Consider the following 14,119-nt stretch of genomic DNA (forward strand, 5'->3'; position numbering starts at 1 on the left):
GGAAATAAAAATAATAATAATGAAACAATGGCAGATTTCAAATACATTGCGGGGCCATGCTTAGCAGTCCGAGGACCACTGGGACCTAGGAGTAGGCAGGTGAAGTAGAAGCAGCAAAAAATGGCATGTGATCAAAATGGTCACAACTTTATTGATTACAGGTGTAGGCAGGCTATGGCATAGGCATTGGGGATGTTGTATCCTGAATTAAACAACCTGATTGCTGGCTGATAATTCCATCAGCATTGATTATGGGGTAAGGATTCTCTCCACCACAACAGAAATCAAATTGAGTGATCGCAGCAAGTCATCATTTGGGGTGTTTTATGGCTCTTTCGCCCCCATATGAGCCTTTGGACAGAACCTTCCATCAGGACCGCTTTACTGGGGTACCCTGAATTTTGATCCTAGATAATGGGGTGGGGCTGTCTCCCACCTCCTAAGACAGTTAGATGGCACTACTGTAGCCTCAGGGTATAGTACATGTGGAAACCATTTTGGGCACACCCAAATGATGTGTGATTGCTGACACATGGGTCTTTTTGAACCTGGAAGAGAGAAGAACAGGGGTGGAATGGGGGCAGGGTGGGGCACTGGGCATGGGGTGGGGAACGCAAAATGGTCATCCGCCTGTACAATATGCAACAAGGGTCTATGTAACAAGCCAAGCAACAATAACACCCACAAATATGAAAATATAAGTGTAATGCACATACTACAGAACAACAGGTTATAGATACATTTTTACCATTAAGTTATGTCCCATTTAGTCCAAAGAAAAGGTTCTCACAGCTATTTTCTTTGGAGAATGTGTCCATATGATTCCTCTTGTCCTTCATTACCTGATACATTGTTTTTAGTGACATGCTTTTCTTTTTGTTGAGAGTGCTGTTTTCTACAAACACAACTTTATTTTATTACATAACAAATGACAGTATTCAACATTCACAATTGATACAAAAGCTATAAGCAGACCAGATTTCCATGTCTAAGGCATCATACATATACATTCAAAGTCCCACCAAAGGACCCTGGAAACTGTAGTGTGTTAGGGGTACTCTTAGGAGACCCCTATCCCCTTCATATGACCTGTGAGGGACAGAAGTTATAGACAGCCGCCTCCCATCTCATCCACAAGCTCTTCCCCAAGCGCAAGTGGGAGCGGGGAGGGGGATGTCTCTAGGGAGGAATCAGGAAGTAGGAGCCAGGGCTCGGGCAAGGTAGCTGAGCCAAGGAGCCGCTTAGGAACGGAAGTGGGAAGCAGGGAAGCCGCGGGAAGAAGTCCGATCCCAGCGACCCCGGAATTGCGCAGGAAGCGTCGTGGGCGGAGATTTAGTATCCCCAGGCTACTTTGCTGGAGGAAAACGCGGGAATCTCCATTCAGAGGTTCTGAACCAGACTGACAACATGTACATAGTACTGACTCTGCACTGTAAATAGCTTTCACTGAATAAAAACATGAAAAGGCAACGTCGTGAGGAGTCTTTACTCTAGAGTAGCCGCTACCGCGCCTGTGACATGACCAAATGTATCATAGTTCCCTAGGAAAAGGGGTTGGTTGTTAAACCACTCTGGTGTTGTAGCTCTGTGAGAGGAATAAGAATTTCCTAACAGGCCTGTTAACAAATTACAGTTCGCGAGATTCTTTGGGGAGAAGCCATGACTGATTAAAGTGGTATGATACTGGTTTAAATGCATAGTAGAGAGGGAGCTCAGCTTCCGTAGATCTTAATACTGTATATACTGGCTTCCGTTATCCTCCTGCATATGTCTCAGCATTTGTAATTGGAAACTGAGGGGAAGGGCTGGAATAGATTGTTCTTGGTGTCTCTTATCACGTTGGCATGAGCCTGCATAAATGCCATTGATGTAATTATGACCTGCCCTCAGTCTAGTTCAGGTCCTTTGTCCTCACACGGGCTGAAGCTATTGGGCTACTTTTGGCGTTTCTGAATGCTTCCTCTGGGTACAGTAACTCTTATTAGTTTGCGTCCCTAGCTTGCTAGCCTCAAGTACTAAGCATAAATAAGCAATAATAAATATGACTAAATTATATACAGAATGTTCTTTATAGCCACCCTCTTCCTCAATATTGCAATAAATAACGAATCAACAAAGCAGAAGGCTGAATAAGAGAAATGGCAGGCCTGCAATGAGAGTCCTTCTTCTCCACTGTAAAATGTTTGTATACCGTGGGAGCATTATTAAGAACCAAGAGCTTCCACACCATGTAAAATATGACATAAAAAGTAAACAATGAACTATACTGGACCACCATTTAACAAATTCACATTAGGTGGAAAGAACAAAAAGATTGCATTTTGTTATATCTGTTGGTACAAACTGTGTTATTGCGCTCATTAGCATATCTTTTGCACTGCATACCGAATGCAAATTTATTTTTGAACTGTATGTCTAGTACCCTTTGAATTTTTCAGTGCACAAAAATCTATTAACTGCTATAGATATCTCAGTAGAAGGTCAGCAGTGCTTGTTGTTGCACAGTGAATATTTGGTATAATGTCAAATGTCAAATGTCAAATATATTTTAAATTCAATGGTGTATGCCAATTATCAATAAAACAAGCAGTTAATAATAATAATAATAATAATAATAATAATAATAATAATAATAATATGGATGAGTCCTTACAGTTTTCTCCTCCTTATCCTATAGGATATGGCAGTGAATCTTGCATTTTGCATTCAGAAGGTCCCAGGTCCAACCTTTGGCATCTACCTGAGATCATGGACAAAGTCACTGCCTTTCAGTGTAAAACAGTGCTGGTCAGAGATATGATCTGGTATAGGCAGCCATCAGGGATAAATTCTTTTATCATTAAGAACCATCATCCCATGGGGTTGCAGGACTGGAAAATGGAAAAGGGTGGTGAATTCTGCATGGGGCATCTTGCATTGTATCTCTGCACCCCACATGTTGAACTGTGGGATACACACAGCAGAGATGGATTTAGGAGGATGTGACTGGTTCGGTCATGCTGGGTACCAACCATCGTGGCCGCCACAGGGGGCACCACGGCTATGATTTAGAATAGAGCACAAGAGGCAGGGAGGTGCTGTATTTTGGCTTCACACAGGGCATTGTCATTAAGGTCCACCACTTGTACACAGAGAAAGGGTGGGGAAAGGAAGTGGGAAGTGGGTCTGTTGTGATTCTTTTCCCCACCCCACCCCATCACCTGTTGGGCAAGAGGGGGTTTGCCTGAAAGGTAGGGTGCAAAAGCTCTCTCCCCTTCAGCTGTTGGGTGGGAGAGCCATTGTCTGCAGGATCAGCCGCTGGGATCAGCTGCACACACTGGCTTCCCATTTGCTTGGGCAAGCAGCCAAACCATGAAGATATAGTTCAGCCCACCCAACTATCCAATCTGGCTATGCTCAAATGGCCTGCAGTGGAAGGAAGGAAATGTGTGAGTGGGAAACAGTGGATCAGGGCTCAGAGATTCAAGTGCAAAGGCATACAGTGGGCAAGGTTCAAATACAAAGAAAGAAAATGTTGGTTTAAAATATGACAGCAGAAACATGTGAACAAGCTGCTAGCTCAGTGGTAGAGCATCTGCCCCAGAATCTCCCAGGCTCAATCCTTGACATTTCCATGCAGAGTTAGGAAGAGCTCTTGCCTGAAACCCCGTCCTTCTCTGTTCCTGAACTCACCACCCCCTCTTTCTCTGCCAAAGTGGAAGAAGGGGGAAATGGATTGAGGCCACCCTTCTTTCTGAAAACAGGTGTCTGGCATGAACTGAGCCTACTGTTGTGCATGCCTTTCTCTGGGCTAGCACCACTAGATGTGAAACTTGGTATGTAATGAGGTTTCCCACCCTAGTCCATGTGGGGAGAAAATTCCATGTCCACAATGGGAGGTGTTTCCCCTCATTGAAAAGAATGGGAAGGCCCACAAGGTGAGACCTTCAGAGCATTGTCTCACATTGGCATAGCTGCCAAGTTTTCCCTTTTCTCGCGAGGAAGCCTATTCAGCATAAGGGAAAATCCCTTAAAAAAAGGGATAACTTGGCAGCTATGCATTGGTTAAGTGCTAATCTCTTCTCTTATTTGGGTAAAGAAGCAGCAGGCTACAAATGGATTCTTCAAAAGCAGATTACTTCTCCCCACAGTGAGGACTTAAGCACATTAGTTGATTCCTCTAAATGATTCTGGAGGACGGTGTAGAATTTAGGATTCCCCTTCTTTATCTTTCTTGTACAAGGGGAAAAAATGTTCATAAGTGTACAAGGGCTTTCATCAATTAGATTTATAACAAGGATGTCCCTCTTTGTCTGTTAACTTCATTTGGAGAACTCTTTCTTTATATCCTTTCTGCACCAGAGCCTCCCACACCTATGGCTGATCGATTCCTTAGCTGACTGTTCATCTACCAGTTTACTTCAATATTGACTCACTTGTGATCATGCTGGCTCCTGATTTAGCCCCTGTGGTGAAAAGTGTATTAGCAAATAGACTTACCATGGCCTAGCTTTTAACAAAATGTTATCATCCGATGCATGCAAAATCCTTTGTGAAACTGAAAGCACTGTTTAAAATACATCTATTGCATCAAAATAATCTCTGCCTGTGTGTGTCTGAGGGAGAGAGAGACTTTTGCAATTAATTATCTTCACTGGGCACTGTGATCATGTGCAGAAAATTAACATCATTCCAAGAAGAAGAAACTCTTTTAGAATTCACATGTGGGCAGTTCTCATCATAAAATACTGCTGCACTCTGACTCTCATCAGGGTGGAAACCACAGTGTGGCAGTTTAATAGATTATGACATCACAGTGTTATTAGGAAGGCTTTGACAATAGATGGTCTTGGTGACTCCCTGAACTCACTTAATGTCCTGTCAGGGTTAATCAGGTGATGGGACAAAGCTTTTAAGTTTACTTAAGCATATTGTCAGAGAACAGTTTTAGAACTCTGACCTCTAATTGTCTAGTATAAAAGCTATACAAAGTCATCCATTACATGTGGATATTAGTTTCCCTTCTTTTTTGCAAACGGTGTAGCTTATAAGGTCTAATACATTAAAGAAACATAACAAGTGGCTACACAGTTTTACCCGGCATTATTCTGTATTAAGTTGGTACCAACCCATGCCACCTATTTCTTACCACCAACGGAGATGTCATCACTCAAGTAGGATAAAGTCACATTGATTGCCTTATGAGATTGTAGGGCCTTAGGCACTTTTAAATGCAACTAGACAATAAATAAAGAAAGGAACACTTTTTAGCCTGATACTAGACCTTGGTGAAAATGATCAGCTGCCAAAAATGCGCTTGCTGTCACAATCAGCAAGTATTGAAATAGGCTGCCAGGAGAGGCAATCAGGTGCAGATGATTTATACTATTGCAAATGCATCATTTATTTAAAGTATCACAACACTGACATCTCAGAACATTGCCCCGCTTTCATTTGCTTTGTGATAGGCAGAGACCCATCCTGTTAGGTTTCTGCGGTACTTTGGAACTTGATGTGATGTTTTCATGTTCACAATTGAGGAAGTGGTCCTTCCCTCATCAGAGTCCTTTTATGTGCACTACAAGGAAGTGGAGCATCACATTTCCTATCTAAGGCTATGCACACATTAGCAGCTTATAACATAATTTCTCCCCTCCCCTCCCCTCCCCACCACTCCATTTCGAAGCACATGTGCACATTGCTGTAACACTTTGTTGAGCACACCAGAGATTTCTGTGGCGGGGATGTTCTCACCCACTTTGCATTACACGCAGTGCTATTTTTCTAGAAAAAGAGGTGCTGGAACTCGCCATGGACACCTCTCTTGTTATCTTATAATGGCAATGGTGCCCACCTGAGAAGGGCCGAAACTGAGTTCCAGTGAGTTCCAGCTGAAAACAAAAAGCCCTAGTTACATGTGTAGCTCCCCTGCACTTGAAAACCTCTCTCAACTCCTATTCCTGAAGCTGTCATCTGACACCCCTAAAAAAACTTCTCTTGAGATTCATAAAGTACTATATGCAAAACAGGATGTGTCTAAAATTCTTTGAGTTTTTAACCAACTTTTGCATGGGGTGTGTGTGAATGGGGCTGAGTAGGATAGCACATTTTGAAATCGCAAATGCTGTAATGCTGTGCAGAAATAAACACCACTATAAAGTTGCAACCTGAAATATTTTAGAAGAGCTGAAATATTTTGTTTATTTGGCAGGTGACTGTGTTTCCTTGTGTATGACTGCTTTGCAACAAGAACTGCTCACATGACAATATCTGACTGAAAACCACTTTTTGTATACATGTAATGGTTCTAAATTATACATAAGTGGTGCGGTTTTCAAAGGTGATGCTATTTCTTCTCTCACAATCCCGTGTAATTTAAGGGCTTTTTCCATTAAAATGACAATTCTTTACAAAGAGAATGTAATTCCGCAAGAAGCTGAAACAGTTACCTGCATCACTACTTCATGGAAGTTGAAGCGTGACATTTTATAAAAAAAATACTCTTATCTTGAATCACAGCTACCTACCTCATTGATTCCATAGATACAATTGTAAAAAAAACACACCAAAAAACCTTCCACAATTGTCTATTAGTGACAAGCCATTTACATTATTTGATTTGTTATTACACAACAGCAGGCTGAGTGTCTAGTATATGGGGGGGAAATTACTTACTTCCCATCCTCCATCCCCCATGTCTTTTCTTCATGTGCTTAGAAGTACTAAGCAATTGCACCTGGAAAGAGAATGTTTCTGACAAAGTCATTTCCTTGCTGCAAGGATTTCCGCACAAGGCCAGACTGAAGTCACTACGAGTTTTTCTAGGACTATAAAAGCACACCTATGGATGTAGATCCTCGAATCATCATCTCTCCCAAACGTCTTCTAATTTCATGTGGGCCTATGGATGTTGCACTCTTGATGTCTGGACAACTCTTTTGGGAATCACTTCCTCTTGCACGTTGTGTGTGTGTGTGTGTGTGTGTGTGTGTGTGTGAGAGAGAGAGAGAGAGAGAGAGAGAGAGAGAGAGAGAGAGAGAGAGAGAGCTAGCTGACTGCTACATGATGAGCTCAAGGGAAGAAACCCTTCCACTGAGCTGCCAGGTGATGTGTGACACAGAGGAAGAGAAGGACAGGAATCAAAACAGGCTGAGCTCTCTGCAATTGATCGGCTCAAACCTGTTGCTAATGGAGATCTTTAACTTCAGCAGCTAACAACAAAACCTGAAACTAACTGTACTCATTTTTGCAGAGAGGAAATGAGGAGAGGCCCACATTATTGTTGTGCTTTGAATTATTTATATACTCGGATTCTTTTTTTAGTTTGGCCAAAGGACTACCTGTAAAACTACATCTCATTTAAAAAACAACAGTCTTTGAACTGCTTCCTTCTCCTCACTTGTAATGATTTGTCACTCTAGTTCAGTTGTCTCTTCTCTCTCTCTCTCTCTCCCCCCCCCCAATTATTGGGATGTTCCTGTGACACACATTTTTTTTATCCCTGTAATGTATAACTGCCATGGATGGGTCATGTCAGAAGCAGACGTACTGTGTCTTTTGTTCTCATTTCTTTGTAGAAATAATACAACATGAAGAGTGATACAATGTTATTGCTGTGTGTCTCCCTGGGCCAACCTCATATCACTGGCTGGTGGCAACATGCACAACATGATGATGTCAATTACACAATGTGTTGTTTTAGACATCACAGGGTGGAGAAGGACATAGTGGAGGCAATTCTGTGTTTCTTATAAAATCTAGCTTCACCCCAGAGAGGTCTTTGGAAAGACAGGGCCAAAAAGACCAGGGCATTTTGTTGTTGTTGTTGTTGATCATATATTTGTTTACTTTCAGTTAAAACAATTTTGCCCTGCTTCTCTACAAATGCTTCAGAGCAGCATACAGAACATTAAATACAGTGGTACCTCAGCTTTTGAACAGCTTAGTTCCCAAACAACTTGGAACTCGAACACTGCAAACCCGGAAAACAGTGTTCCGGTTTACGAACTTTGTTTCGGAAGTGGAACGTGCTCCTGAGCTTCCATTTTCACTGTTGCGCTGCTAATTTGACCCCCCCCCCCAATTGTAATCAAAGCCCTTCCCCCATTTTCACTGTTGCACTGCTAATTTGTGTAATCAAATTGTAATCAAAGCCTTCCATTTCCGATTGCAGTGTTCTGAGGTGATATTTGGGGCTTATGTTTGGTGCTTTTGTTTTTTCTATTTTTGTGTTTTTGTTTATGTGGCTTTTTCATTTTTGGGACTGTAGATTGTTCTTCATTTTATGATTGATTGATTGATTGTGTGACTGCAGAAATGAATAGAAGCCCTCCCCATCCAAACAATTACTATAATCAGTGCAAGTAAGAATTTATTTATTTATTTATCATCTACAATACTGTCTTATTTATTTCATAGTACAGTACATTGATTATTGCTTTGATTTTATGGATCAATGGTATCGTTACATAGTAAAATTCATGTTAAATTGCTGTTTAGGGGTTGTTTTTAAAAGTCTGGAACGGATTAATATGTTTTGCATTACTTTCTATGGGAAAGCGTGCCTTGGTTTTGTAACGCTTTGGTTTTGGAACAGATTTCTGGAATGGATTAAGTTTGAGAACCAAGGTACCACTATAAATTATCAGAAGTCCAATTAAACCTGGCAACAGTAAAAGGATAGGGATGTAGAGTAGAAAACTCAAAGAACTGAGAAGTCTTGTGAAGAATAGCTTTGTCACATCCCCATTTGGTGACTGACAAACTTTATGAATGACCTGCAGTCCTAAAGATACATTTAAAATGGAAACATTAATACACTGGTCATTATTCACGAGCCTGTCTTCCAGCACTGGTATTAATTCCTGTCACTTCAAGAAGATCCTTGGGCTCTCTAAATGCCAGAGAGCGTCAGAACTGTGGATAGCAATAAAGCATCTGTATATGTGTGCAGTATTGGAACACAAATGGTACTCTTAATTAAGTTGTCCATAGGCAATGCAGGAACACTGTGATAGGTCATACGGTGAAATACTTTTTCTTAGGTATATTGGACCTAAGTTGTTTAGGATTTAATACAGCTCATAAAATTCTGCAGGTCTATTGGGACGCTTGCATGGGCGGGCGCCTCTCCCTTGGGACGCTCACACATGCAACGTGCCACGCCCCCACCTCCCCAGGTACCGAAGCCCCTTCCTCTGCGACTGCACTTGCCTTACCTTTCTCCAGACCTACCTAACCTGTTGGACTGAAACCAATATTTGTGAAATGACACGGCTCCATCTTGGCCAGTCATCCAGGAATTCACTGCCACAAGAGCTGGTGGTAATAGTCATTGACATACAACTTTAAAAGGGGGATTCGACAAATTCATGGGGGATAAATCTATGTCTTTGTCTATTAGGCATGGTAGCTTCATGTTCAAAGTAGAGATTGGGGTGGTGGAGGAGAAATTCATTTTGGTTCACACTTTAATGAATAACTAGACAGTTCACACTTCTCAAAGTAAGATGTGAACAGTAAGATGTGAACAGTAAGATGTGAACAGCTATCATTCGAAATTCACACTACACACAATTTTAAAGTTCTCTAGCAAAAGAAAAGTGTAACAAAATGCATATACTAGGGCAAAGTGTGCATAGCGATGCACAAATCCATGAAAATAACATACAAAATGCATTATATTACGGGGAAATGCATGCAAAAATGTGTATATTAGGCAAACCTGCATACAACTGTATGTATATTGGGAGAAATGTGCTGACAATTGTTAATAAGGAGATACACAAACACACACACATTAAGTTGATGTGGAAATATGATAAACTGAAAGTCAGAAAAATGAGAAAATGATTGGCCCATTCATTTATCACTGATTCAGAGGCAGTATACTGATTACTGAGCGGGGGGAAATGTGAGAGAGATGTTGCCTCCACACTCTGCTTATGCAAATAGGATGCTAGCCTGAACTAGATGGTCCAGTTGCTTGATTTACATGGACTATTGTTTTGTTCAAAATGAATAATCAGATAGAAGAAGAAGAGAGAAAACTAGTATGACAACAGCATCCTATTTCCATTCTTCCTTTCTTCAGAGTAAGATGCTCTACCTGATGTCAGAAGTTAAAGTATGCCATTGTTAATTTCAGGTGCTAACCTGGCTGTGGCTGGTTCAGATTGCTTCTGTCATAACAAGTTTAAAGAGCTCCTTGGTCAATTTCAAGCTCATATGAAAACTGTCAGTCATGAGGTCCTATTCTTTGTGGAACAGATGACGGACGCCAAAGAGCTCTATAACCTACTGGAATGTGTCAGCTCATTACTGGAAGGTGATGTGAAATCTCTACCAAGAATATAGATCTAGTTCAGCTTTTACATTCCCATTTCATATTCTTTCTTCCCTCTTGTGTGGCTTAAGTTGGAAAAAATATATGAACATATATGAATATATGAACAGTCTTACAGGCCATGGGGTACCACTTTAAAATAGAAGATACTCAATATGTTCCTGCCATGGAAGTCCACACTGATGCAAAATTAAAGGCATGTTTTGAGTATACTTGTAGTAATCCCTGCAAACTGAGTAAACCAGTCCACACTGCAATGTGTCCTTAGTTAAAGTACTACTCAATAATATCAGCATCTAAACCCCTGTCTGTAGAGGGCAGCTCTACTCCAAGGCTCAGCCCTGTGACTCCCTAGTAATGGATAAGTGTGTTGACCAAAGAGGAGGAGGGGCTGGACAGGTGGAGATGGAGATGCCAGAGGGGCTCACCGCTGTCCCATTGCCAATAACATTGTGCTGCCACCACCATTGGGCTCAGTCTCATCGGGAGAGTATCACAAGCTTCATCTTGTCTTTAAAACTTGGTAGGAGGAACATGACCAGTTGTCAGGACATATTCACAGCTGTAATCTGGTCTTGGTCTCATGGTGTCATTGGCAATCTGTACCTGTAGGCTGACCTGAATAGCTATAATCCCGGAATAAGTGTTCTTTCCTACACACATGGAAGAGCCTCTGTTGCTTCTGGGACAGGAGCCAGGATACACACACTCCCTCTTTCTCCCTCTCTTTGAGGAGGAAGAATTCTATAAATCAGACTAATACACAGATTGGGCCAGAGGCCAGTGGTTAAAAAAAACCTGTAGAACATCATGGCATGAAGAAAATTACATGCTATAAATGGCTTTGGGGTGGAAGAGAACAAACAATCCCAGCACTCCAGCAAAATGATTGGTCTTTTACTACATACTAGCAGGTGGCACTGTGGGTTAAACCACTGAGCCTAGGGCTTGCATATCAGAAGGTCAGTGGTTCAAATCCACGCGGCGGGATGAGCTCCCATTGCTCCCAGCTCCTGCCAACCTAGCTGTTCGAAAGCACGTCAAAGTGCAAGTAGATAAATAGGTACCGCTACAGCGGGAAGGTAAACGGTGTTTCCGTGTGCTGCTCAGGTTTGCCAGAAGCAGCTTTGTCATACTGGCCACATGACCTGGAAGCTATACGCCGGCTCCCTCGGCCAATAACGCAAGATGAGCGCCGCAACCCCAGAGTCAGTCACGACTGGACTTAACTGTCGGGGATCCCTTTACCTTTACCTTTAGAATAAAATAAATGATGAAATAACTGTGGATACTCCTTAGCATTATGCAATTTGATAACATGCATGATACTACTTGTATTGGATAATATTAATTTATACAAAACATGATTTAAGAAATATTTTGTCATCAAAGAATTCATTATTAAAAATATTAAAATGTGGAAAAAACATATTTTGGTTGCATTAGTTTGATTCATAATTCCTTTCAAATGCTAGAGCACATATTGCATTGTTTCTATGGCTTTATTTTTACCCCTTACATCTGTGATCTGTTCGATACAACACTCAGTTAAATTGAGGAATATAATATGATTGTCTACTCCAATTGACTTCAGTAGTTAGACAAGAATGAAAACAGAATGCACCCAAGCCTTCACAGTGTCAAATTTGAAGCTTTAAGAATGCATTCATTCTGACTAATATATCCACCCTCTGTTTGTGGCCCTTTTTGTTAAACTTAATATTGACTAATGCATTTTCTATTAATAAAGTCTATGTTTACCAAAGTGTCTTGGGAACAAAGCAAAAGATAATGCAACTTTTGGCAAAAAGTACAGATAGATAGCAATAGCAGTTCTTAGAAGGGGAAGCTTTCAGCACTAGTCTCATGTCATACTGCAGCAACAACAAGAAGTTTAGGCTGGTACATCAGATTTTCATGAATTAGTGCATTAGAAAATGATCAATATCTGGTCTGCTTTAAAACTGTAAGACAGCATCTGCTGAACTGTAATTATGGGCAGAGGTTTCAGTGGGTTGCTGGAAGCAACACACAATTCAGACGAATATACAACGAACAAGTACTGAAAGCTCATTTGGAAGAGCAATCCATCATTTGTGTCAAACATGACAGTGTGATCATGCAGTAAATGTGCACTGTGACAGATGTTGCTGATTAAAAAGATATGGCAGTACTAGTGAATCATGTGAATGTGCTTCTTTCTGTGCTACCTGTGGTTGCTTACAATGCATTTGAATAAATAAGAATGACAATCATACAGAAAATATAAAAAATGATGGGGGTGGGGTGGGGAAAGGAGGATCTATACACATAAAATGGGCTTCTGCTTCAAAGAACACAGCATGGGGGGGAAAAGTTAGACAATTAAACTAATAATGTCCTGATGTGAATGAACCAAAATATTAACCAACACATTAATATCACAGTGCAAGATGTATACAGTATTCTCATTACACAGGTTAATGCCCCCCCCAACTATCCTTGAATTCAGAGTTTCAAAATTCATTTGGACAGAGATATTGAATGAACCTCTGTATTGTGGCTGAACATTTTGTAACTTCAAAATATTGTTAGTGGTAATGTCAAGAATGCCATGATGTCTCTTCAAATAGCTCTTCTCAAATTAGCTCAGTGTCCTGAAAGATGCTTTCTGGTGATAATTCCACAACATTGGGTAACTGCTAGACTCATGTGACTTGTTCATGTCAGGCATCAATTGAGTGGGAATGATCCACACAATTGGCCCCAGCTATGTGAATTATGAATGCTAGTACTTAATGGATTGGCATGAAATCTCATTACGGTGAAATAGCTCTGAGGTCGATGAAGTAAAGCAACACAATGCTCTAGTCATACCAGTATTTGTGATCAGTATTGATCTAGTTATGAGGCTTGCAGTTCAAGTGGGGACCACCTCTGATTTGAGTACATTTACTATTTAGACTGGGAGGCGGGTGGCGCTGTGGGTTAAACCACAGAGCCTAGGGCTTGCCGATCTGGAGGTCGGCGGTTCGAATCCCCGCGACGGGGTGAGCTCCCATTGCTTGGTCCCAGCTCCTGCCAACCTAACAGTTCGAAAGCACGTCAAAGTGCAAGTAGATAAATAGGTACTGCTACAGCGGGAAGGTAAACAGCGTTTCCGTGTGCTGCTCTGGTTCGCCAGAAGCAGCTTTGTCATGCTGGCCACATGACCTAGAAGCTGTATGCAGGCTCCCTCGGCCAATAACGTGAGATGAGTGCTGCAACCCCAGAGTCAGTCATGACCGGACCTAATAGTCAGGAGTCCCTTTACCTTTACTATTTAGACTGCTTATATCCAGTGCTTCTCTTCCATGACATGACAGAAAAGGTTAAAAGCCAGCTCCCAAACCACATGGTAGGTGGAAATGGGACAGAACATTGTTTGTTCTGAAAACATGTAAAAACAGTACAAAGTGGACTTGGATTGATCAGTGCCTGAAGATGTATATGCCTATGCCTGAAGCTGTATAATGGTGTTATCGGTCGCCACCGTAAACAACAACACCACTGGACAGTTCATAGACTGCACATGAAAGCTCATACCAATGACAAACTTAGTCGGTCTCTAAGGTGCTACTGGAAGGATTTTTTTTTATTTTATTGCAGAGATAAACATTGCACTGCATGTGATGGGAGTGAATGCAACCAGGTTGACACGGCTGAAAAGAGGAGCAGTGTCAATTTCCTCTTATATACAGAGCATTGAAAAGAGAATCCAGGCTGCTAGGCCCTCTGTTGAGATATTTTTTTTTTAAAAAAAAATGCCTTCTACTG

The 14,119-nt window shown here is 41.4% G+C and overlaps 1 protein-coding gene across 1 annotated transcript in view; it reads left to right on the forward strand.

Moving 5' to 3' along the window:
- The window catches only part of CSMD1 (CUB and Sushi multiple domains 1), a 946,508-nt gene that overhangs the window by 411,217 nt on the left and 521,172 nt on the right, over nucleotides 1-14,119 (forward strand). The window lies entirely within an intron of this gene.

This window comes from Zootoca vivipara, chromosome 3, assembly GCF_965207765.1.
Source record: "Zootoca vivipara chromosome 3, rZooViv2.hap1.1, whole genome shotgun sequence".
Classification (NCBI taxonomy): Eukaryota; Metazoa; Chordata; class Lepidosauria; order Squamata; family Lacertidae; genus Zootoca; species Zootoca vivipara.